Genomic DNA, 26,623 nt, shown 5'->3' on the forward strand with positions numbered 1-26,623 from the left:
TAATTTAGTTATACCTATCTATACCACGAATGTGTTCAGGGTTTGTATAATAAAATATCAATTTTAAGTTTTAACTTAATGTATGTATATTATACCTACATAATATGTTATGTTGTACGCACAATATGGACTTTTGAAAGTCAAATATTAATGCTCGTAGAATAGCAAAAATGATATCAATATTAGTCATCGGTTATCATTATAATAATAATCTAATATATTATGGTTATGTTTGTCTATGCCCATAATATATGAACCGTTATGTATATCTATTTTGTTTAGTATTATGTTATTATATAATATATTCGCGTAAAAATTCAGCACAATGTGCAGGTTGAACACGTGGAAGGAATCGCTTTATATTTATCGTTATTTTATAGCCTGAATTATGTTCGTTTAAAATAAAATAAAAACGGTTTTTCAAAACGCAATAAGCTTTCTCGCGCGAAAACAATTTCGCCGTCGCCCCCTGCCCACGAATATATATACACATATATACACGCGCGCGCACAACATGGTTGTCGTGCGACCCTCGCTGGAAAGGTCGGCGGTGGCGGAGGCTCGCAAAACGCAGAGGAAAGGATAGGAGGGACCGCCTTTCCGGCGAAACGACAATAATAATATTATACAATCGCCATCGCATACACGCGGCCCCAGCGCGCTTATGACAGTTAATATTGATCTGTGCGTATTCGCGGTGGGGCTCAACGTTCCCGAAAACGACAATCGCCGTTCGTTCCCCCTCACCGAACATCGTGCAGCGGCGTGTACGACAATATAATACAGGGTGCACCATAAAAAAACATATGAATTTAAAAAATGAAAAAAAACTCAAACAATTTAGTTATATTACATTTTTATTGAACTTACAAGATTCTATAAAAAAATTAGTTCATTTAGGTATTTGGAACACAGAATCATCCATATGTTAACTATCTCAACGGATACATTTAGTAAGACATTTTCAAATTTTCTAAAGTTTTGGAATACTTGAACTATCATCTCCTATAAAATTTCAGTAACTGATTGCTGGTTTAAAAAAATGTCACTACTGCAAATGCTACTGTGCCTTTAACCAAGACATGAATCAACTATAAAATAATGTTGGCAATCTACCAACACAACAGTTACAAGTAGAGACCTCATCCATCGACAACAAAACACCCTATATTATTGCAGCGCTTTGTTATTATATATAATATTATGTTTGTAATATAATTGTGGTGCTGCGTTTTTTCGTTTTTTTAATTTTTATTCTATATGAAATTTTGGTTTCCTTTATACGAGTACATTATGTATTTTCGGAGTTTTCTTTCAATAAATGTACTTACGACGTAGGTCCTACGTACACATTGTGTAAGGTACCTGTATAATATATTATTATTACACGCACACATACATAATATTATATACATATTATTCCTAATGTTTGGGTTGGTACGTATAGGTAAAGGTACACTATAGGCGCACATGACGTGCAGCGTTGACGACATGCGTGCGTACAGAATCAACGCGAGGCTTTCAGACCCAGTAATTATTATTATTTTTTTTATTTCTAAATATATATATATATATATTTTTTCTCGTTCGTTTTCCGTTTCCCCTCGTGTCCCGAAACACAATTTACCCCCGACGTCCAACGTCAGGCACCGGTCGTTTTTTTATCCGTGTTTAGAATCAAATTTGCGTGCCTGCTGGTCATAAACATCGCCTTTGCGGCACGACGGCACCTCCCCCCACCATTACCGACCAATTGCCCGCTCGCCCGACTGCCTGTCGCCCCGTGCCACGAGCAATCGCGTTTTCCCATTTTGTTCCGCGCTATTACTAAATTACTAATAAAGATTCATCGGGTGCACAATGCGCATACAACAGCCATCGTGGCATAACCGTTAGTATTAGCTATGCGGTGTTATACATTATACCGAACAGGTACATAAATGTTATCTTGCTGACGTCTATATTTATTTAAGTATAAGTGCAGCGGAATGGATTATTTCGTCCATTGGCTGAATGTAAAATCTCGCGACCTGTCTTACGTTGTGTTGAAACGAAAGCGACATCGAAAAACGTATTTCATTTTTTCTTTTTCTTTTGCGAAAAAGAGCATTAATATTTTTATGGATATATAATACTGTATTAAAAATTAAGTCAAACATTTAAAAATGCATATAATTTTTATAAGCATTATTGTCTATCGTCGTTAAATATTACCTGCTACCATAATAGCTCTATAAAAATTAACGTTTAATTTCATAACGTTGTGATCAACTAAGAGAAAGTGGGTGGAAAAATAATGGCCATTATATTAAACGCTTTTGACTTTTTCGTGTTATTTTTTATCTCATTTATTGTCTATTTCTTATTTAAATTATTAGCATATATTTAACGTCCAAATTAATTCAATCATTGTCCAAATTACAAATACGCAATCCTAATTATCATCGTAGAAATACCAATCTCATAGGCTAAATTAATGATAAATAATATTAATATATACAACGGCTATTCAAGTACATAATACATCGTGTAGGACATTTCGTTTCATTAATTATTGCATTGTACGAATATGAGTCATTGTGTGTGAGATAAAATGTTATATTGAAATAATGTATATGAATGTACAGTATTAGATATGTATACGCCGGTATATTTTTATAATAATCAGATAATATCGTATTACGAGTTTTGAATATTTTGTAATTGATTATTTTTGTTTTTAATTATTTTTTTTTTGTTTTTGTGTACAGACGTCTATTTAATATATCAGGTAATAACTAATATAGAAATATATAACAACCTATTGCAGATGTAAATATTTCAGTTTCATTGACGTTTTTTCCTATCGTAAATTATTTTTTATGCTCGGTTCGAAATTCTTGACGTCCGTAAGATTTGTGCCTCTACACTGATCTACCAAAATACGATATTTTACGCGTGTACCATATACATATTATTATATACTATTCGACCGGCAAATTCTCTTACTGTATTATAATGTGTTTATTTTTTTCCCTCGGATCGTGACGCGCAGGGGGTCTTAAATAAATGCAGTTCGTCGTTGCCGCCGGACTGTTATTATAACTATAAGTATACATCGTTTAACGAATTTACTTATAATAATAATTATATTTATTATTATTATTATTATTATTAGGTATATAATCTAGACTATGGAATGGACTTAGAAGAGAGACTAGTGAAAAAAAAAATGACGACGATAAACAAAAGACAGTGAGATGGGTGTAACACTGTAACAATTTGCCTATACACATACACACACACACACACACACACACAGATACAATATAACATGTAATAATATATTAATAATAATAATATTATTATTACTATTATCATTATATCCTCCGGGTCCCGTGCTCGAACAGCAATACAACCTGCACGGGTTCAACATGGGTGGTATGCGCACAACCACACCCGACGAAATGTCGTTCTGCTGCTGCCGCTGATACCATCTGCCGGGTAAACGCCTCGACGACGACCCCCTCCACTAAATACCCTATCACTGTGCCACCCCTTTTTTGCCACTCGACCTCTCCTCCTGCAACTCCCTCCTCTTACTACCGCACCTGCACTTATCGCCGTCGCGCGCTTATATGAACACTCACTGGCCGCTACAGATACACACCACTAACCTGTAATTTGGCTACTCTAATCTGGCCGGCCGACCGTGGCCGACGATAATAATTATTAAACCGGCTGAACAATCGTTGTGGAGAGATATTATAATATAGAAAATACCGGAAATGTGTAGGTGTGGCTCGTGGCCTAACCACCACACCGCCGTCGTAGTTGCTGTTGTTAGTTACCGGAAATGAAGTGTCGGACGAAAATAGTATTCCTGCGATTTCGATCTACGACGGCGGTGGCAGTGAGACGTTATCTTAAAATTTCCGCGCATTTTTCGGTGAGTCCAAGCTTGATTTACGTATCCGCTCTCGGAGTGTTGTTTAACTGACTCGAGCTTACGGATTGGTATCGTATATAGCTTAACAGCGTTCTCGGTAAAAAATTTAAACATTTAATGTTAATAAAAATCATAACGACTCGTCAGAATTTCATATTTTTGTATATGATATTTTAGAAGCCCTTAATAGTTTGTGATATGTCCGACAGATAGAGACAGAAACAGGCATAGATTAGAAAACACATTGCAATATTAATAATAACACAACTTACTATTTTCGAAAAATAGATTTGAAGTATTCGCGTTATAATAATTGCATCGTTGAAACGTTATCCGTTTAAATATTATAGATTATAATATATCTATTATAAAATATAAATTATAATAATATAGACACGGCAATAATTCTCATCGAACGGAATATTTTTGGTAGCAAATGAAATGAAACACTATTTAAACCACTGTAAGGGACTTTTAATAAATACATATCAAATTAGTTCAATTGCATAGTTGTGTGACTCCGACAATATTATAGCTGCGTTAGAACAACATTGAATGACAACAGCAGTGGCCAGTAACTAGATCGGAGAAAACGTTTTGGTATCGTGATTTATTCTCAAAATGAACGTCCTCGGACGTGTATGGGTGCGAACGTCGGTACCGAATATTAATTTGCTGTATATAATGTTATATCGTATGATAAGGACGAAATATGAAGGTCGCGGTCCTCACGTTTTGATTAATTTTGCGATTACCACATGTAAAAATAACAATATAACATCAACCACGTGCTCTCGTGCAGATTTTTAAAGCTTCGCTATAATAATAGTAATAATAAAATGCAACACTCGCACGATCGCGACAAGGTTGAAAACCGTATTTTATTTATTTATTGTTATTATTATTTTTACGACTGTTTGCAAAGCGGTCGGTGACGGCCTAAGGATAAAACCATTGTGCCAGGTTATGGACGTTAACAGCATTAATGCTACTACTACTACTACTACTACTACTACTACTACTACTACTACTACTACCTACACTATATTATATTAATATACTAATACGACTATATACTTGTGAATGAGCGAGAGAGAATAAACACACTCACACAAACGCAGGCGCACGTATACAAGTTGTTGTCCGGACCGGGTAATAAAAACGGGCCATTAAGAAAGGAAAACAGCAGTTTAATGGGTGTAATTTACATTATTATACTGGCCCGCAGCCGCCCGTGTCGTCGTCGTCATCGTCATCGTTGACGCCGTTAATAACACCGTTAGATGTCGCACTGCCGTCGATTGGTCCGACAACGGTAAACCGCCGTTGCGGTAGATAGCGCCCGTGTGTTTACAGCTTAACTTTTTTTATTTTCGACGACGATACAGAGACTCATCACACTGACGATTTTCGTTAAAGCCTAACAGTGTTTTCGAGATTAAACGTTCACTTTTCTTTTGGTACCGGTATTTTAATAGTTTTGACAAGCACGCGCATGACGTGTAAATATTCATATTATAATTTACTACCGATTTTCTCGTTTTTATTTTAAATTTCTATTTTTCTTTCCACTAGATGATTTAGGCTCTCGATGTTTCGGGTCAAAATGTCAAGTTCTTATCGATTGTACGTGCAAAAATAAGATTTTTTTTAATGGAAATGTATTTTTATTTGCTGACTGAATTTTTACCGGTTTCGTTTATAATTAAATAAGTTTTCGATAAAGATCTTATGTAGGTAATGTGATAATGTGAACATACTATATCCGTATTCATCTATTATAAGATTAATATTAATGCTTATATACATATACACACGTACACAAGCGATTAAACTATTGAATTTCTACCAAATAATAATAATTTTTTTTTCTCATAGTACATTAACAACCTGTGTGTCGTCGTGTACGCGGAATTCTTAAAATTGTTAGAATCTTACGTGCATTTTACTGGTTACATCTTGAGATATACGATTTACTTAAATACTTAATGTAGCAATAACTCTCATTAATTGTTGTCGATTTATTCAATAAAAAGTGTATTATATGGTCTATAAATTTGGCATAAAAATATATTATTTCAATAGTGTAAAAGTCATTTACTTTTGATAATGTCTTAGTTATAGCGTTTATTCTATAATATAAATATTTTTAGGTATACCTACATTTAAAAATATCTTATCGTTGTTATGTTAAAAAAAATTATATAAATGAGAAAGTAAGATGATTAACATATATATACTCATTTATAAGTTGAACAAATTAGTTTGATTTTTACGAAAACAATATTATATACTAAATACTAATATATATGACTAATAAGATATGTTTATATTTTTTGTTTTTAACGCGAAACCTAATCAATTATACTTTATTGCTTGCAATCGACAGTTGTATTTCTTCACATATTTTTTAGTCTTTATTTCTAAAAAAGTATCGAATACTGATATTTTTCACTATATAAACGAAATTAAATCCTATTCCACCGCTTGTGGTAAAAAATAATTGAACTGGTTATGTCACAGAGTACCAAATTTTTTGTTGAGTGAAAAGTATTTCTCTATTTGTGTATACCATCACGTATAATATATCAACTCTCTTTGTATTCTTATTTTATTCTCCCTAGAGTAGTTTTATATATTATAATATTATGTTATATTATGTCGATACCCTTCAATTTATATAGTAGTGTTAACCAAAAACAAATTTGTTACACTTTTAAAACTACAGTTAAACGATAATAATACTTAAATACCTAATACATACAGTGATTCTTTTAACATACGAAAATCAATATTTCGAAAACTATTAACAATTCTTAGAATATTTTTTTCACTGTGACACTGTATTTCGTATTGCTGTCATTTTATTTATTTTTTCAGTTGTTGAATGAATATACATTTATATGTTAATAGTTTTTAAAATAATAAGTGAGCATTAAAATAATCCATCCTGTAGTTATAACCTAATCGTTATTTTTGTTGTCGGCTTGTCACGCGTATAAGAAACTCGCACTTCAAAATAACACCGGTAGCTATAAGGTATTATAAAATATAATAAGCGTATAGGTACATATTTTGCCTCGTGCATTTATAGCAGGTACCACGATAATAAGATTTCGAAATAATAAAACGACAATAATCGACCTTTTCATTTTTTTATGCCAGTTAAAAAAATTCGGTTGCGTATTAACAACAAATAAAAATTCGCCGTCGGGCGTCCGCCCTGGGTGGTCACCTGCGATGCTTATGTATAGAATCTATAGCCAACTGACCAGGCGCTGTTTTTTTTTATTTTAGTTTTTTTTTTTAGTGTACCTTTTATATAAACATACCTATGTAATAATAACGTGCGTGGCCGTAAAAATCGCGAATTGAAGAATTAGTATTTTGATCATCGCCGCAAAACGGACGCGCGCTGGTCACGATTTTCGGTCTCATTTCGTAACGAGGTATACGCTATGGCTCTGATGCAGTATTCGTCAGTACCTACCTATACTATAATGCCGTACGCGACCGACGCCACGACGACGCGTCCGCAGTGGATGCAGGCTGAATATTATTATTTTCGCAAACGACTGCTGCAGCGCGATATGCACATAGCGTCATGTCAACCGAGCTGGAGGTGGCGGTCAGTAGGTGGCGGGTGCTGGTCACCACGTTTATACCGTTAAGTGTAGAACGTGTACAGGTAAATGTAAATCGTAAATGTATACATCGATTTGTCGTAAGCAAAATTATTTTAATAAATTCGGATTTTTTTGGGTCAGTATTTGTCACGTCGTAACAAACACGCGAATACAAAACTTGTCTTCGATGGTCTTCGATAGTACGACTTTTTTCCTTGTTCTCAAGTCTTCGACTTGCAGTGCTGCACACAGGCGAGCCTTGAATCCATCATTGTCGTTTCAATGTTGGTTATTCCCGAACCCGAGCACGTCTGGGTAAACGATGTGACGTATTTTCCTATTATACGTATACGCCTAAAAAGTGTAAGAGCTGTAGAAGTGCTACATGATATTCTCGTACTGTAATTTTTGTTTCTCAGTACTCTTGTCAACTGGAAACTACAATATAATACGCGTTACTAAATATAATATACTATATTAGTATATTACATAGGTAATATTCCAATAGTATATTATGATGAAATACAAACGAAACTAGTTTTACTGCAATTGATACATAATATAAATAATATATAGATGAGGTTTATTGACGATCAAGTATTTTCTTATTAATTGATGGAAATCGACTCGTTCTTGCATGGGTAGAATACGTGTTGCGTTTCTTGCAATATTATGATGATAATATATCGTTGTAAAAATCATTAAACAATAATATAATCGTCGTGATTTATTTACAATATGTGCGTGTAAAATATTTACTACAGCCGTGGCAGTGTGGTTTTTTTTAGAAGTATTTTTCGAATAAAACTTTCTCGTGCATAGATTGTGTTTATACGTATTCAAGACCTATCTACGCACATCAATAATTCACACCTCATATAATTGTATTCGATGTATACGTTCCTACATCATATTATTAATTTTTACTTCGTCGATAGTTAAGCGTTTCGAGAGAAAATTGACAATGAGTAATTTTAATTACAACACTATTTTACAGTGTATATTAAAAGAGTACCGTAAAAAAACGAATATACAACACTATAATCATTGAGTTTATTATAAAACAATATAATTTTATTTATAAGACTATTTACGATACTTGTTGCTTATAGATGACTGCAGTATATTTCAGAATATATGTTAGGGAAAAAATGACTGCTCATTATACATAAAAATATATAAATATAGGATGGGTGTGTATGCAAATAAATGTATGTTTGTTAGTTCGACTGTTGATACCCATGGTTTAAATCAAGAAACAGAAAAATGCCTATGCTTTCCTGTGAAACGGGTAGTGTTGTCTATAATGGCTATAAACAGTTGTTTAAGGCTGAAAAAAAAAATAAAGAAAGAAAGGTGGTCGGCCGTTTATTGCCATATCGATCGACAGTAAAATGTTTACGACTTGTATGACGTTATTTTATTTCAGTATGGCACTAATGAGACGCGTAGCTTTTAACAGTTATAATATCTATTGAACGTATAATAATATTAATATAATAGGAGTAATATAGGATTAACAATATTATATATTATTATTATTACCACGACAAAATGTCTTGTGTCTTTTACTGCAATAATGATATCGTTGATATTATCAATGTTTTGATTATTATTAAAATCACTGAAATAGTGAACAAAATACAGCTATAGTGGTATAGAATTTTCAGTTAACTGATAATATTATTGTTTAAATTATACATTTATGATGAATTGATTTCGACTGTTATTATTTTATTTATGATTGTAAAATATAGATTTTTGAGCAAAATGTTCAATTTTTAAACTATCATATTTTTCAGTAAACTGTTATTTATACGCATTCTCTATATAGTGTATATAGTGTTATAATTTATAATATTCATATCACAAAACTGTATAAAATTTTACAATAATTTAATAATTCTATTGTCAGTGAATATGGCATTGTTTAAGAAAATTATTGTCGAGTTGATAAGTATTATTGATGCAATATTTTAAAAATATATATTTTAGAGTCATATTAGTAATATTTAACATATGTTAAATAATATAATATAGTATTCAATATCCAAATTTTAGTTTTAATTAATTACGTAAATAGTATTTATTTATATTTTCATAGAACTATAATGACATTTAGTACCTATTATTTATACATTGTAACAAATTTATTGCATTTTCCAATTTTTTAATACTAACATAGTACTTATGTAGGTAGATATTTTTCTTTAATTTGATCAGTCATAATCATAATACTCATTTTTATTTTTTCAAAAAAATTATGAATTAATAAATACAAAGCAATTAGATACTATATCTAAGTTTCGATCGATTTTAATTGTCATGATGATGTTTATACTCGTATGTAACCTAGTGGTTCAAGATGAATTATAATATTATTGTATATACCATATAGGTAGTTTTTTTTATAGTTATCAACAATCGACCAAGTATAAAATAAATTATTATTATGAACGTTATTTTTTGTTTAAAGTATACCCGTGTTTACATTATTTTTATATTTTATATAATTTTGCTATATTGTGTCATTTTATAATATTATGTTTTAAGTTAAAGGAATAGTTTGAAAATTCTTACTAATCGACTTATTTATTTAATTTTTATGCGTAGATATTTAAATTATTGCATATAATATTATGCTTTTAAAATTATATACAATTATGAAAAATATTATTTGTTTAAAAATTCCTATGGTAAATAAAGATTAATTAGCCAAAGTACTATTGTAGGTTCTTACTTAATTATTTTAATTTTAAAATAAAATTAAAGCTATTTTATGTTTACTTTAATTTAGTTGTAGATACAATATAAAACCGGAAACCATATATAATATAATATGTAAAATATAAAAATATTCCTATTAATTATAAGTACACATGTTAAGTAATTATAATATAAACTATATTTCAGGGCATGAAAAATGAATAATTGCATCTCAATTGTATATTTGATCGTAATTAAAAATTTGCGCTTTTGTTATATTAGTACAAGAAACTATTTTCTTTCGTCTAAGTTTAAATAATATATAGCATACCTAAATAATATATTATGCACACAGTTATTAATGTTAATTGTTAACTAAAATATTATAGTATATGCGGATTTAATAGGTACGGACGAATTAAAATATTTTAATACAATTGTGAACAATTAAATATTTAAAAAGACTTATGTTTTTATGTAGGTATTATTTACGAGTACATCTAATTAATTCATAAAAACCAACCACTAAATCATTAACTATATGATTATTTAATTTTATACACAAACTTCCTGAACGTTTTGATGAGACATTTAATTAGTGTAGAACCTAAAATAAACTTTTTTTGGTACTTATCTATTATAAAAATTAAAATAATACAACCGAAGTAATTATAGCTGTATGGATTATTTATCATTTATGCATCAAAGCTGAAAAGTGTACATTACTATTTTGGACAAAAAAAGATTATATTTTAGTATAATTACAGTATACACTTAATATATACTTATAATAATAAGTAATTGTATTATTTATATACATGTTACTTAAACTAATCATCCGAAATGATACTTTTTGTATGTCTATTATGCACTATAGAATAATATCTAATTTATATATTATAGGTAGAACAGGTATAGGTACTCCTCTTTAATATTTATAGATATATTAAAAACTATTTATACAAGATTCTGTAATATATTGATATAACGAAAATATAAACTCTGATAGTGATACTATTAAAGATGTAATTTTTAAAATAAAACACGTAATCATGACGACTTGCGAGGATAAAAATGTTTATAATATAGTATTAACTATTAAGTGTATACGTTTAAACGTGTGAGTATGATGATACGTAAATGATCTATATAATATGCTGTGGATACGTTTATATGTAGTACCTATAATATGTGTTATAATTGAATATAAACATTTCACATGTGATCGAAAGGTTCATGGCGAACAATCAATGCGGTTTATCGCGTTTTTTCCTGGTTATATCATAATAATATTATACATTAGATTAAACAGTCGGCAGACAGAGGTTATAAAGTATATTTTACATAATATTGCTGCAGTATACACATATTGGTTATTAGTACGTTTGAACTCATGTGCAAAGTGCGCTCGAGTTTCTTCGAAAGTCGTATATATTTTAAACGATGGAGCAGAATAATAATAATAATAATAATAACATAATAAAATTACGGAACTATATAATATATCATATTATATATTATATACCTACTGTTAATAAAATATATTACCATATTGTAGGATAAATAATGCATACAAAAAATATATGGTGTCATGCGATGAGACACCATAAGCAATGTAAACAGTTATGGCTTCTAGAAAACCCTTCAACCTCGTTTAATACGCAACCGTTAGTCTTATCGAACCACGGCGTTAGTGTTTTTATCAGCTGCTCCGATACGCGTTACAATTATTTTAATGACAATAATATATTTTACGTCTATAATGTATTTGTCTCCCTCTCTTAATCTGCGTGCAACACCATTTGATATTACAAAAACTAATACCTATATATAAAGAATTATATGTGATGCAATTCTCGTGATTCAATAGGTTTAATCACGAGCTTTACTGTATTATACAACCGTATCGATGCGAACATTTTTTACTCCGTGTGCGATATATTATCTATTAAGCTGAAATATCATTGATCGAATTCACTTTAAAACTATAATATTAAATTTAATCCTATTTTATCAATAATAGTATAGTCGGTATTTTTTTTTAAAGCGTTTTAAAAATCGTCAGCAGTGTTGCTTACGATACTCATATTATAACCTATCCGTATTGTGTACGAGAAAGAGAAAAATCTTTTTTTATCGAATAAAAAAAAACATGCTCCGCGAAGGGGGAAATAACGGTGCATCGCGGGGTAGCCCTCGGGGCTTAATTGGATTTTCATCTGGTCCATACCAAAGCGGTGGTCGGCCATGTTTGAGTTTTCATCTTCACTGTGTTCGTTTTCCACTTGCGCGAACACGCGCTCGGTGACCGCGGAGAAAGCCAGCGGTAGGGTGGGGGCACGATATCAACTATATATATAAGGGAGAGACTTCGCATCCCCTCTCCGTCAGTCACTTCCGTTCTACTCTCTTACACTGTTCGACGGTCTCCTACCGCCGCACCATCTACCTCCCTCATCTATAACGCAGGACTCTTCACTGCACCGTCATCTCCCACCACCGAGCTCAAGGAACCCGAAACCCGGAGACCGGATCATCGATCATCCATTAGGTTGACATTGTATTTCGCGAACCGTTTATCATTCGTGCTCGTATTATCTTTGTGTCAGATTTCCGTACACGCCACCTCTCCCGTACCCATTCACATCACCTCGCTGTACCGTTTGTACTGTCAGGCCGACAAAACCGTCGACCCGTTAACCATCTCCTTAGAGCTTCGGTTCAATCCTCCCCGTTACATCAAAGACTATCAAAAATCTACGGTATATATATACTCTCTCTCACTCTCTCTCTCTCTCTCTATATATATATGCGTACATTAATGTGCGTGTATATATTCTTCGAATGTTCGAGAAAATTGAATAATTTTTCCGGTAGTCTTTTTTTTCTCACACAGCTGGAGGGAGTAATTAATTTCATTATTTTTACCCTTTCATCGCGTTAAGTTATGCCTATTTTGCTAAGAGTAAAAAAGTATACGTCTATTGCACACACAAAACGGTATTATTATTTTAGCTAAAACATTCGACGCCTAACCGCAAACCCACCAATAATTTCGTCCTGCAGCAATTGTTATTGACTGCAAAGAGAAAAACATTTAAGTTCTTTTATCCTGCGGTATTTTCATCATTTCATTTCACATATATATATATATATTTATATAATACACATAATCCACCGGGATTATCCCCAAATAACACGTGTGCACGGATATAGATCGTCCCCGAAAATTTCTCTCTCGTTTCTCTTCGTGGACTTTTATATATATTCCACAATATACACTCCATTCGTTCAACCGTGTTTTTCTAACCCTCTGCCGGACGTCGGACCCAATCAATTGCCAGTTCAAACGCTGATTCCCGGGGGAATGTCGCTTGCCCACTCTCGCTTTGTCCATTGCCGCAGAGACCTCTTTGAGGGGTATGCGTCATGTTTACGGTACGTTAAAAATCATTTTTTGAATTCTGTTAAAAATGAGTTCTATTTCGTTAAAAATAAATAGGTAAATGCCATTTTTTATTTGGATATTTTCATACTCTTGCGTAGGTGAATATGTAATAATACACTTTATCACTGTTCTAGTATAAATATAATATATAAAGTGCGAGACACTCGAGACAGGCAATGCAAGAAAACTAAAATAAGTGTGAAATGAATATATACCTAAATATAAAAAATTACTAATAAATGTATAATATGTAGAACTATATATATTATAATGAATTAATGGTAATTGATTTACGAGTTGACTTCAAATAATAACGAAGCGGATGACTGTTTTACGTTGACGCTACTATGAGTCCTGAGTGTCACATAAATTTTTTTTCGCCCATGCGTTGTCGTCGCCATCGCCGTCACCGTCACCATCATCCGTCGCGGTAGTTGTGGACTGTGCTGCGTTTATATAAATCTAAAAATACGGTGACACTGTATTTATTTCGAAAAATATTTGAAATTATATCAAAATGTCACATTGAACGAGAAAATTCATTGAGTGTATAGAGCCGCAAGTAGATATTTTTATACCTGCACCCCTTAGATATACAGTTAGGTATATCTTTTTGTGTATTAAACTCACATATAATATAATATATATATAATCAATGTTCATATTATGTGCGATAATAGATACTTTGTGTATGATATTTTATTTTCAGATATGAAAAAACTGGTATAGTTCTAAAGAAAAAGAGATTATAACGCAATGTCCGACAATAATTTTATTGTTCGTGTTATAATAATATTACATAATATAATTCGATCGTCCGTACTCACCCAAACACAATATAATAATAAGCGACCTGCAACAGATATCTTATACAACAAAAGTAAATCCTTAGAATACACACACATATATAATTTACAAACAGTGTTTGATAAAATACAAACGTGTCCTTTCCGTCTTGCGTCATGTATATGTATACAACTATAATTTGAAAGAAGCGTATCGTCTATACGTGACCACGGCTTTTATTTTCGTAAATCAGGGCACGCAGACCCATATCAACCGATGACAAAATTCCGGTCTCCATTTATATATATAGGTTCGCACAGTACAATAATAATAATGTAGATGGACCTTTTTGTGGTGTACCATTGGTATTATATAATATAACGGTTTCATATTATTATACTGCCGAAGATAAGGATAACACATATTATAGATTTTGGAAAGCGATTTCACAGCGTGTTCACGGCAAATACTGCAAACGCATAGCCCTGCCGCTGCAACATAACCGTTTTCCGCTTTCGTTTCAGTTCGGTACAATCCTCGCGTAAGCGTACTACACTCGTCATCCAACAAAGTGATGTAGTTATATTTTTAGCCAGTGCCGCGCAAACGTGTTCCGATAAATTCACGTAGCTTTCATTATTTATTAATACATTACATTATTTTCTATTCTATATAAGTGTATTGTTGTGTTGTGTGAAACAACGCCTGCTGGAAGTATTGTAGAAGTATTGTAATAAGTAAGTCATATATTGAGCGTTGTAAACTGCTATATATATATATAAATAAATAACTAATATGTTATTAGTTTTTTAGTATACTATAATTAATAATGTAATATTTTAAAGCTTTTCTTGAATGCCAAATTAGGAAATTTGCAACGCACGTCTGTCGAATCGATTTGAAACTTAGTTCACAACGGTGGGAGAATAATTCGTTTAATGAGCTTAGCGTAATCGCGAGTGTGTGGTATCAAATCTCGGAGTTATTTTAAATAACGAGTGATAAATCAATGCATCGCTACTAAAAACATACTGGCGTTGCAATTTGATAAAATATTCGTTACGAATAAAAAATTAACCCAAAAGAATATTTATTAGTGCATGTAGTATATATTATGTAAATTAATATTATATGTATGTCATACGTCGTGATGTGTGCATCGTGGACGACAGAATTATTTTGTCAACTCGAAATATTTTACAGTGTGAGTGTGTGACAGTACATTTTATATGCAGATAGTGCCGACTGCCGTGCGTAGTAGCGTTTGCAAGAGAGGGAAGAAGGAGGAGTAGATGTGAGTTTTTTTTTTAAGTATTTTTTATTCTTACTAACTATGAGTATTACGGATGAATGCCAACGAGACGATAGCGTTAATGAATTACGTAGCGCGTTCGTCCCCCACGTCCGACACGCAACGTCACTGCGAGCCCTCCAATATTTGTGTCTCTTAAGAACACATGTTGTCTGAAAAAAATAAAATGAAAGGGGAACCGCGTTTGTGTCTGAAGTATGAACAGTAAATATTAGCCGTCGTACATAAATTTATGTACCTATATAATATCACGTCAAAAAATTATTCGTCTGACTGTCGGATACGCCACAACAAACAAAATATAAATAATAATTTGGAAAATTGAACGTATTTTAAATTGAAGCGCGGACGCGACTGAGCACAATTGAATAATTATAACGTTATTGAGTGAGAACACAACGTTGAAGGTTACAAACACTAGTTTTTTATGGGCTGCCATCCGTGCAGTCTGACAATTATCCATACGAAATATAGGTAACAAAAAAAAAAATAAAACATAAAAAAGTGTAAGTTTAAAACAAAACAAAAAGGCTCCACCGCTTAACTCATTTGTCACATAGTCAGTCACTGTACCAACTCAATAAATAGTATTTGACTTTTAACACAATTAACAATTTGGTATAAAAAGATGTATTTAGTAGCTATATTAAGAATAATTTTCATTGTGGACCAAACAAATTTTTTACTTATCCCTCATAGATAACCTTTAAAGGATATTTCGATAGGTAATTTATTTATCTATAAATCATTCTTTATTTTAAATTGTTGTACAATGTATTTATTAGTTGTGCATTTTTTCTTATAAAATTATAATTTAAACCATTGATTTCAAACATTGATATTGTGTAGAAACAGAAACACTAAAAGCTTAATTTATGCTTTTATGCCTTATACACCTATACCTATAATTATAAAAGTAATAATATCTTCTATCATACAATACACGAAATGACAACTTCGTTACTAAGATCCTCACCCTCTCGCCATTTACATACACCACTAATGGTGATGTATTTAAAGTATAAATCGTAGTATTATAATATTTATAAAGGATATTTCATTTTTGTGTAATGTCGTGTATATATTTTATTGGCGTTGGATCGACAGTAACGAGCGTGTACCTATCTACACAGCACTGCAGTTTATCCGGATTGGGGTCGTTTATGTCTCAGCCGATTTATACGTATATAACGAACGCACTACGCTAGTTTTTCATCTCGTTAAGACTCCTCCTCCCCGCAAACGTACAGTAGGTTCATGCACACTATCCGTTTACCCCGAGGGATGTTTTTCCCGATGGTGGAGATCCTGCAATGCCGCCGCCGGTTAAAAATAATTTCCGGCGTGAGAACTTTTGCGCGCGCCGCCATAACCTTTTTATCGCAGTGGCCGCGTCGGCTGCAGTGAGTGGCGGGTAGACGAAACGCGCGCGTGACATTTGAGCGCGGTTGAACTTTTGCTTCGGTTTCGGGTCACCCGTCTCCGTTTTTCCACGTCTCCTCCATTATATAAACACATACACATATACGCTGAATACACGTCCACCCCGGTCGTCCGTCGTATAGTATAGTATATATATAATACATGTACAACCCTTCGTGCCAGAATGGTCTCTTTCGTTTTATTGATTTAAAAGGTTGTTGATTTGTGTTTGTGTGTGTGTGTGTGTGTGTGTGTGTGTGTGTGTGTGTGTGTGTGTGGGTATAACATATTCTCTGTGTATGTATAATGCACTAATATATATTTGTATATATATTTAGTGGCAAAAATGGGTACGAATGTACGACGATCGTTTTGGTGGATGTATGTGTGTGTGTGTGAGATCTGTATATGCGTGCGAGAGGACCCGGCAAAGGAAATGAATTCCTCCGACACGAGGCCTTTCCGTGTGTGCTACCGCCGCCGCGTAGTATTACGTGCGTCGAAGGGGTGATCGTTGTGCGCCCTCTCTGTACATGGCATGTGCACCCACCCCCAATCGGCTACCACCGACAATACTATGCGACGACCACCGCTGTATATACACCCTACGGAAGGACGTTCGACGAGGAGCGACCAATGACTAGTAATGACGCGCGTATATCTAATATCTAAAGGTTATCGCATATTGTATGATAATATATTACATTTCGCTCAATGTCAGAATATCGAGAATGATATTTCCTCGTGATGATTGCCCGAGTTAATAAATATGTTTCTATCAGTCTAAAACTTATTGTATCCGTGCTATACAGACATGCAGTTATTTAAATTGCATTTATTAATCTATCGTCAATGACGCGTGACGTGTAGAAAATTCCTATTTTAGTTTACCATGTAATGCCACTTATATATAACGCCTGTTCGTTCATTTTTAAACGATTTTACGTGGGCGGTAACTAAAAAAAATCTTTCAAATTATTTGCGTAGTTTAGTTATTGTATTTTACACTTTAGGCATAAATAAATGTTTTATGGACAGGTTAATCAACCGTCAATATATTAGAATTATAAATCTAATAATAATAGAGTACTAACAATAATTACGACGATATTACTAAATTACAAGTTAGCGATAAATAAAAAATCATTCGGAATAAATCAAAACCAGTTTGTTGGTCTAGTCGTTTAGTCGTATAAGTATAATAAGAGCAAGATCTAAATTAATATATTTTCTCGGATATTATTATTTTTGACTCGCGTACTGTAAATTTGCGTTTTAGTAACGAATCAACGGAGAGTGCATTAGTAAATTATTCACCCGCTAGGGTTTTCAATCGAGAACCTTATACTTTATAACGTATATGGATGAAATATGAAATATGAATATTTTATCGAGTTACTCCTAGTACATATTATGTTGTGCGATCTTATAAATGTTGAATCCATTAAAAATTGGTTTCGCTTAGTTTGGTATGCACAATCAGTCAAACTAAATAGTGTTTTAAAGTTTTGACACTTTTATTTTAAAAATAGTCATTCGTTTTTCGGTGAATTATTAGAATATATTATTATTTTAACTCTTCGCTTGCATTATAACGCCTGCATCGCGCATCTATACAAAATACAGATGTCGCTGAAAATAATGTATTATTCAATACCGGGTCACATTTTTCCATTAAAAATTAATATAAAAACTTTTTTATTTGTGGTCCTTCAAAAGAGCAAAAGATTTACGATCGGGTTTTCTAGAAATTATAATTTGCTGTTGAATATTTGCGCGGGTTGCAGGCATAGTCGCCTTCAAAAATATTACCGCTGTATAGAACGGTGAGCTCCGTGTCGTCTTTTTACACGGTTAATGGTTTGAAACTTTTCATCTCTTCCCTCTATTCATTAAGCGTTATTAAAAGACAAAGTTGAACCTTTAAAGGGTAATATTTTAAAGTGTATATACCATTTTACAAAAAGGGATTTGAACGGGGAAAGACGTATAATACGTCACCCGTGCAAAAAGACAAATTTGCCAGGATCTTTTTTTTAAACTTTTTTCCGCGAAACAAAATTAATAAACAAAAAAAAAACGGTACATTCAGCCTATAGTGTTGATGATGTGGAGGTAGTAGTGTAGTGATCGGAGGGAAGGTGGTGGGACGCTGTGTAGTTTTTCCGACAGTGCGGTGCCTTATTAATCTCCTACGCGCGTAAGGGCCGAGGACGGATTTTTATTTCTGGATTCTCTCGCGGGATTCCTGCACGTCTGCGTGACACCTCTAAATTTAGGTTCTCCTAAAAACCAACCATGATTTCGAACAGCCGAAGAGAAGCGCACGCGTATACTATAATATTTTAACTGTACCCGTGCACAATTTTTTGTAAAGAAACCGTTAAAATAGAAACAAACATAGGTGACAGCAGCATTGCATCGTCGATCTTTTACCAAATTTGGTTAAATTCGTCAGCGTCCCATATTTGATGGCTAGAAACTTATGGAAATCAAAAATCTTATTGATATATTCATTTAAATTTCTTTGTATATTCAAACCTGGATGTCTTCCAAGTACTACCACTGTACAGTACGTTTTCTGCGAAAAAGCATATTTATCTATATGCTACGTATACTCGTACACCTTTCGAATAAAACGTCCCTAGCGTTTTAACGTTGTTCGCATATGTAGTATGACATTTTGGAAAGTTGTATTAATATTATTTTCTTTTTTTTTATTCAGCAATAGTTCGCGTATCGATCACAGGCCGACAGATTTTGGCGGGTACCCAAAAAGTTTTCGAACCTCCCCTTAAAAACGAACGCGGGGACAAGACGGTGACAACGAGCCTGGTGATTTATGGGATACAGTCAAAGTTGCACGCGCGTCCGTATATTTAATTTGCACCTCCTCTCTCTGCCGCCCACCGCACAGCAAACGACGACGAGAGAAGTGGTGGAGGTATCTCTCTTGTCAATGTGCACTCTCCTCTCGCATATTTACGACCCCAAAGTTCCACACCCACAATAACCCCCTCGCCACGGGTTCCCGCTATTATTAGACGGTGGTGTTATTATTATAATTATTAATTATAAAAGGCCAGGTTGAAAGGGTATTAGGGGAAAATAAAATTTGCTTTTTATTTAATACGTCGTATTGATTTCCTATCTGAAATATCTATAAATTATGCTCAGGCATTATATTATAAACACATCGCATAAATGTCACATATTATAATAAGACCACGTAGTGGTATAAATAGATTATCGTGTGTATAGCAACGGAAAAAAATCACGGTAGGTTTATCATCATAATTTATTATCAGCATCTTACAATAATAAAAATGTATAAGCAATAAAAGTACATCTGATTTAACACCATATATTATTACTTATAATAAATGCAATAAAACAAATACTGTAAAATTGTAAAACTATTTCGTTTGAATTATATTTTGTGAACGATTCGGCGGGGGGTACAAGTGTACACGTAGCGGAAAATTTTCAACTGTAAACTCAGCGTGAAATATATTGTGTAATAAAATTGAACATAACAATGACAAACGCGTAACTGCGATATTACCTAAGGCGCCGTGTGTTATATGTGTGCGTGCGTATTTAAAATATACCTAATAGTTAAAGTTGAAACGAGATTTTGGACAAAGCGCTTTTGACAATCCTTCCAAATTCTTTCTTACATTATAGATTGCGGTCACCCATGAACAAAATATCAAAATGATACATGTTGCACATATAGATACATCCTTGCTTCGCGTACTTAAATTGAATATTTTACATATACGAATCGAGTGATTTATTGTGACGTACCCATTGTCTGTGTTCATTCGTAAATTTAAGAAGTACGTAGGTTTCAGTTCAGTCGTGATGCGACTAGTGGGAAATGCTTTTATTATATAGCTTTATGTGAATAAAAAACAATGGCTATATAACATTACTGGACGAGGACAACTAACTAACCGAATAAGGACCCAACTGTTGCTCATGTCGAATACGTGGTATAGTAAATTTAATATACTAAATTATAGAATACCAAATACTAAATATCTTATCTATTTTAAATCTTTTCATCTACGAATTAGTGTGCGGATAAAGATTATTATAAAGTGTACAGAGTAGCAGGTACCACTCTATTTAGCTACTATTTACAACGTTATGGGATAGATATCGATTTGTGTGGTTGTAATAATGAGCGCATAATGTATATACCAAAATAACATTGTTTTTGGCGCGCAAAAATGACCTTTTTGAATTCACGTGACCTGCGCGCGTTTAATCCCTGGCCTCTACTGGCGCAGCTATTTTAATTAGTCGCCGCCGCCCGTTTTCTTCGTGTGTGTTCTCCATGCTCGCAAATAAATACACACACACACACACACACACACACACACACTGGCGCGCGCAAACATGTATAATAATAATAATATATGTATAAATTCGGTCGATAAATTTGCGTCAAAGCCCGAAGACGAGATTCGTCATGATCTAACGAGACGCGCATGTGGAAATTTTCACTTTGATTTTAAGCAGACGATAAAAAAAGTAACGAAAAAATATTATTAAATTAAAATTGGCAATAGTAAATCGAAATCGTCCCCGGACTCTGTTCGCGTAGTTATTACACGCGTATAATATCATATTGTAAAATAATATAATACACGCCAACACCGCGACATGTGCGTCATAATATATAGTATCGTTACGTGCAGATGTGGGAATCGGTATAAAACAAAATAGCGCGATTTTTTATTATTAAGAAAATTATTATTCAATCTCTATAATAGCTGTATTATATGTCAGTTTCGATAGTTTAACTCGAAAAAGTATAAAGAATCTCTAACTTGCAAGCCGAGATATTGTTATGATATACATAGTCATCATAGCGAATAGAAAACTGTCGCAACAATTTATCGATTCTACAATCGCGTTATTGTAGGTACAAGGAAAAACTAATATGATTTACATTTTATATTGATTTATCTACTCATTATTATTATTTCTAAGAAATCAAAATCAAAATACATTTATAATCGTTATCAGAACGCGATAGTAATAAAATATAGTTTTTATTTATTGTAACTCCTAAGTGAATTTTCTGTGTATCAAATATTTTGTGTTAAATACAAATTTAAAAGTGTAGTACAGTAAACTGCTTCTTCAGGTACTTGGGCAATCGTATTTACTTAGTCATTGAATCAACTATTAAGATTAACTATTAAATCATAATTTGAAGGATGAATAAATTTACATTTATAGAAAAATTAGATGTATTAACTATAGTGTAATACCTATAATAAAGTACAACGTATTTTTAAATTATTAAAAATATAATGTTCATATTTGTACGTAGATAGGTAGGTATATTATATATTATAGGTGTACATAAAAATTGTTTTCTTCGTGTGTTTATCATCTAAATGCATATTATACTATGGCTGTCGGATCGCGTGTTTAGTAACATTGCACGCAAGATTGCTATACTACCAGGCTACATAATACATGTTTGAACAATTGTTTTTAGTATAGGAAAACCAACACACACACACACACACACACACATACAACTAGTCTACTATAAATGTTACTAATAATACTATATATATATATATATATATATATATTTAACATTAACATTTAACATTTTTTTTAAAGTTTGTGATCATTTACGATATGAATATTTTAATAATGGCTAGGTCCAATCATATCTTAATATATTCATTATAATCAACTTGACTAAATTATATAAGTACCTAGTAAATAGTAAAATATTTTGAAGAATTTTTTTGTAATTAGATATTTTACATTTTCTATTCTATGTGTGTATATACGTTTTAAGTGCCTACATTGTTTGTACGGCTGTATATACTAATCACCGTCGATATTATATATATTTGTCACGAGTACAATATTGTCATTCTTGAGGTGTTGACTGTAACAGTATGTAGTACGCACGTAGATATATAAAACATTATGAATATTAAATAATATCTGCAATTTTTTCCACTACATAAGTATAGTAAAATTATCATAATCTTGTACCAAAAGATTGAATATTCTGATAACCATGCTATGAAATATAATATTTTAATATACGTATCGGTTTTTTATATTATGCGTTCTACTATCTGTACTATATACAATAAAATCGTATCACATTAAGTAGAGAAAAAACAATTATTATTATTATAATAATAAGTCAGTTATGCTTATATTTTTATTAAATTATATTATTATCATACATATGTTTTTCATTTGATGTATATTGTTTAATACTACACCTACAGTTAACTGCTCTCAAGTGTCCTACAATTTTATAATTACAGTTGCATAATCAATTTATAATAGGTATATATTTTGTATGAATAGTATTGGCCGACCAAACATGTTAATAAAATTAAGCTAATCATCCGTCACATAATATTGTAGCAAGCTGTTTATTCTAAATATTTCTCTTTATTGTCCAAATAGTATATTAATAAGGTTTGGTACTTTGACGATCGTGGTATTAGAGATAGTTTTATATATCAACAATATTGTATAAAATACTTATGCATGATATATTAATATGTAAATGCATTATTATTGTGTATCTTATGATATTATAGGATACGGGACTATGAGAATGAGATGATATTAAATCGAAAAGAATGTATAATAAATGATTAATTTCAATTTGTCCTTGCTCATATTCCAACCGTACATTTTGTATTTCCTAGACTGATTAAGATCTTACTGCCCATAGTTATACATGGGATAGTAACCAGGTTTAATATATATTATTCCCAGGCACGTTTACTGAGGGGTTTGGGGGTTCAACCCCCTAAATATTTTTCTGTAAACGTGCCTAAATATATGTTGTAGGGAATTATAGTACTGGTTTATTACGTCATATATTTAAAATAGAATTTCAATATATTTTTGTTTCATTTTTTCGCAGTCACAAGCTCATAATATTATATAGATGAACAAATCTCTCTTTTCGAGGAAAGTTTCCTCGAAAATCTGTACCACTTTATAGTGGTATTTTCAAATGAAAATAACATTACGGGCGTCAAACTAAATTATTAGATATATAAATCTAGTTCTAATGACATCGCGCGTCTTACTCAGTTCTAGGTTTTTGTTTTTGTTTTTTTGTCACTTAATATAATTATGTCAAACATGTAGTATGTATACAATAACTGCATTTATGAGTATAGTTCGCTCATTCACAATATGCAGGAGAGGGTGGATTTTCACGTAGAGGGGTAGGGGTATGTGCGTCGGTTTCGCGTGTGACTCACGACGCCACGGACGACGACGACGGGTTGTGACGCGGTGCGCGCGTGACGCGCCTGCGTCCCGGCGCCGTGTTACGCCACGCGCCGGGATGCCGCGCCGCCGGTACACGAGGGGGAAAACTCGGCGGCCGAAGCTTCGCGGCAGTATCCCCGCCGCACGTATCCATAGCGCGCATACACCGCACACTTGCCGCGCGAAACAACCGAATATCGCGCCCATTGCCGCCCGTCATGGTCTTCTTCGTCGTAGTTTTGCGATTTCATTTTTCGTTTCCGGTGTGAAGTTTTTGGGATCACGGTTGCAAAATCGTTCTTGTGTCCGGTGTCGTTTTCCGTCACGGGTCTGTTTTTTACGCTTTTTTTTCTTATCCTCACGATAAACAGACACACATAAAGTTTTTGCCGAGTGTCCATAACCGCCATGACTCGTTTGTAGTTTAGAAAACAAAATATGAAGGTAAGAAGTACGTGATGGATAAACGCGTAATACATAATATACATTGATATACTTATAAAACTACGTAATATATATGTCATAACGCTACTGCGAGATGTTGTCGGTCGTCTGTAAACGTAGACATTCATTGATCATACTATATTATATATATATTATAAAAGTGAACATATAAAACTTTTGCCATTAGAATCCCGTTAAGTTAGGTTTATCTCAATTTTGGACTCAGTTTTTTATTCGGTTTTAAACATGCCTCTACGTACAGGTATATATTTTATATTTTACTTGCAGTCTTAGAACTCTCGTGTAGACCGAGAATACCTGACCTCTGTGCATGTGTGTGATGAGGAGAGGGAATACGCGTTTGCTATTGTCTGGTATAGACCGAAGAAAAAAAAAGAGGAGTACAGGTGGACATTCTTTGCGTCATTTTTTTTCCATATAATATACGGTCCGTTAAAAACGTATTTCAATTACTTTTTTTGCGAACCGTTTTCTCTGGTTCACAATGGTTCTACATGCATATAATTCCTATAGGAGTTTTTTTTGTTTAGTCCGGGTAATTCGTACATTCATCGAATTTCTAAAATTTGTCACAACACCAAAAACCATTTTTCTGCTTTGATTGTTAATGAAATGAGAATAATATTTTTTAACACATTATATAAATATATTAAAATCATTACAACATACTTACCCACTTTTTATTTGTTTCAGTTATATAATTATGTAGGAAATAATAATCTATTTTTTTTAAAAAATATAGTTAATTTTTTAATATTTTTAAGTACCCGCAAAAAATAATTTTGTGCTCAAATTAATGTAAATATTTTAAAATAATGATTTATGATTTTCTAATTATTTGGATATCTTAGGTATATCTAGATATTAAGGTAAAATAGATGGCATTAAAAAAAATGTATTATTATATTTACATTGCATAGGTTTAAAATATTTGTACACCGTGTTTGAATATTTTGACAGTACATTTTGACCGTAGACCGCAATTTGCTAGGGTTTAATGTTATTTTGTGAAATGAACGCACCCTTCAGTATTTTTTTTATGCGGGTCCTTTATTTATATAAAAAAAAAATGTTAATGTTTTGACGTCCCTTTATCGGAACCCGCCGAAACGTCAGCCTCACAAACAACTGGAACGATACAAATGACTTGGCAATGTATAAATATGTTTTTTTTTTGCGAACCAATAGACATGTGGCTCTTCACAATTGCAGTATTAGTGTTATACCCACCTACCGACGCTGGTGGGTAGAAAAAATCGCGGTGATCAATTGTGTCACAATATTTTATATACCCTACAAAATAATATAAAAAAAGCAACACGTAGCCCACAGAAGTTTTTAATTGTAATTTAAACGTCAATCGCGTGGTCTTCTAAACGAGACACGAAAATCCGCACTGCAGGAATAGCGAGTGTTGTACAGCAGCTAGGGTGCTTACAGTTTTCTCTCTTTTTTTCGGCTTATTTAAACCGACGGCGATTTATGGGCAACGGTATTAAATCTAGATACCCTTAAGGTGTATTGACACATTTTGTTTTATTTTTAATTCCAAATTGACGACGAGAGGGCTCCAATGCCTTGGCGGGGGGTGCGTATATATATTGTGGCCGTCCATCACGCCGGCTTGTCTGTTCCTA

The 26,623-nt window shown here is 32.8% G+C and overlaps 1 protein-coding gene across 4 annotated transcripts in view; it reads left to right on the forward strand.

Moving 5' to 3' along the window:
* Window positions 1-26,623, forward strand: part of LOC113554418 (homeotic protein antennapedia-like) — a 153,705-nt gene that overhangs the window by 69,069 nt on the left and 58,013 nt on the right. The window contains exon 1 of one of the 4 annotated variants that reach the window (XM_026958255.1): window positions 24,671-24,965. The exons of the other annotated variants lie outside the window; for them this stretch is intronic. The gene's annotated coding sequence lies outside the window, so the exon portion shown is untranslated. Of the gene's footprint in view, window positions 1-24,670; window positions 24,966-26,623 lie in introns of those variants that run through there. 4 annotated transcript variants of the gene reach the window in all.

Source organism: Rhopalosiphum maidis, chromosome 2 (assembly GCF_003676215.2).
Source record: "Rhopalosiphum maidis isolate BTI-1 chromosome 2, ASM367621v3, whole genome shotgun sequence".
Taxonomy (NCBI): Eukaryota; Metazoa; Arthropoda; class Insecta; order Hemiptera; family Aphididae; genus Rhopalosiphum; species Rhopalosiphum maidis.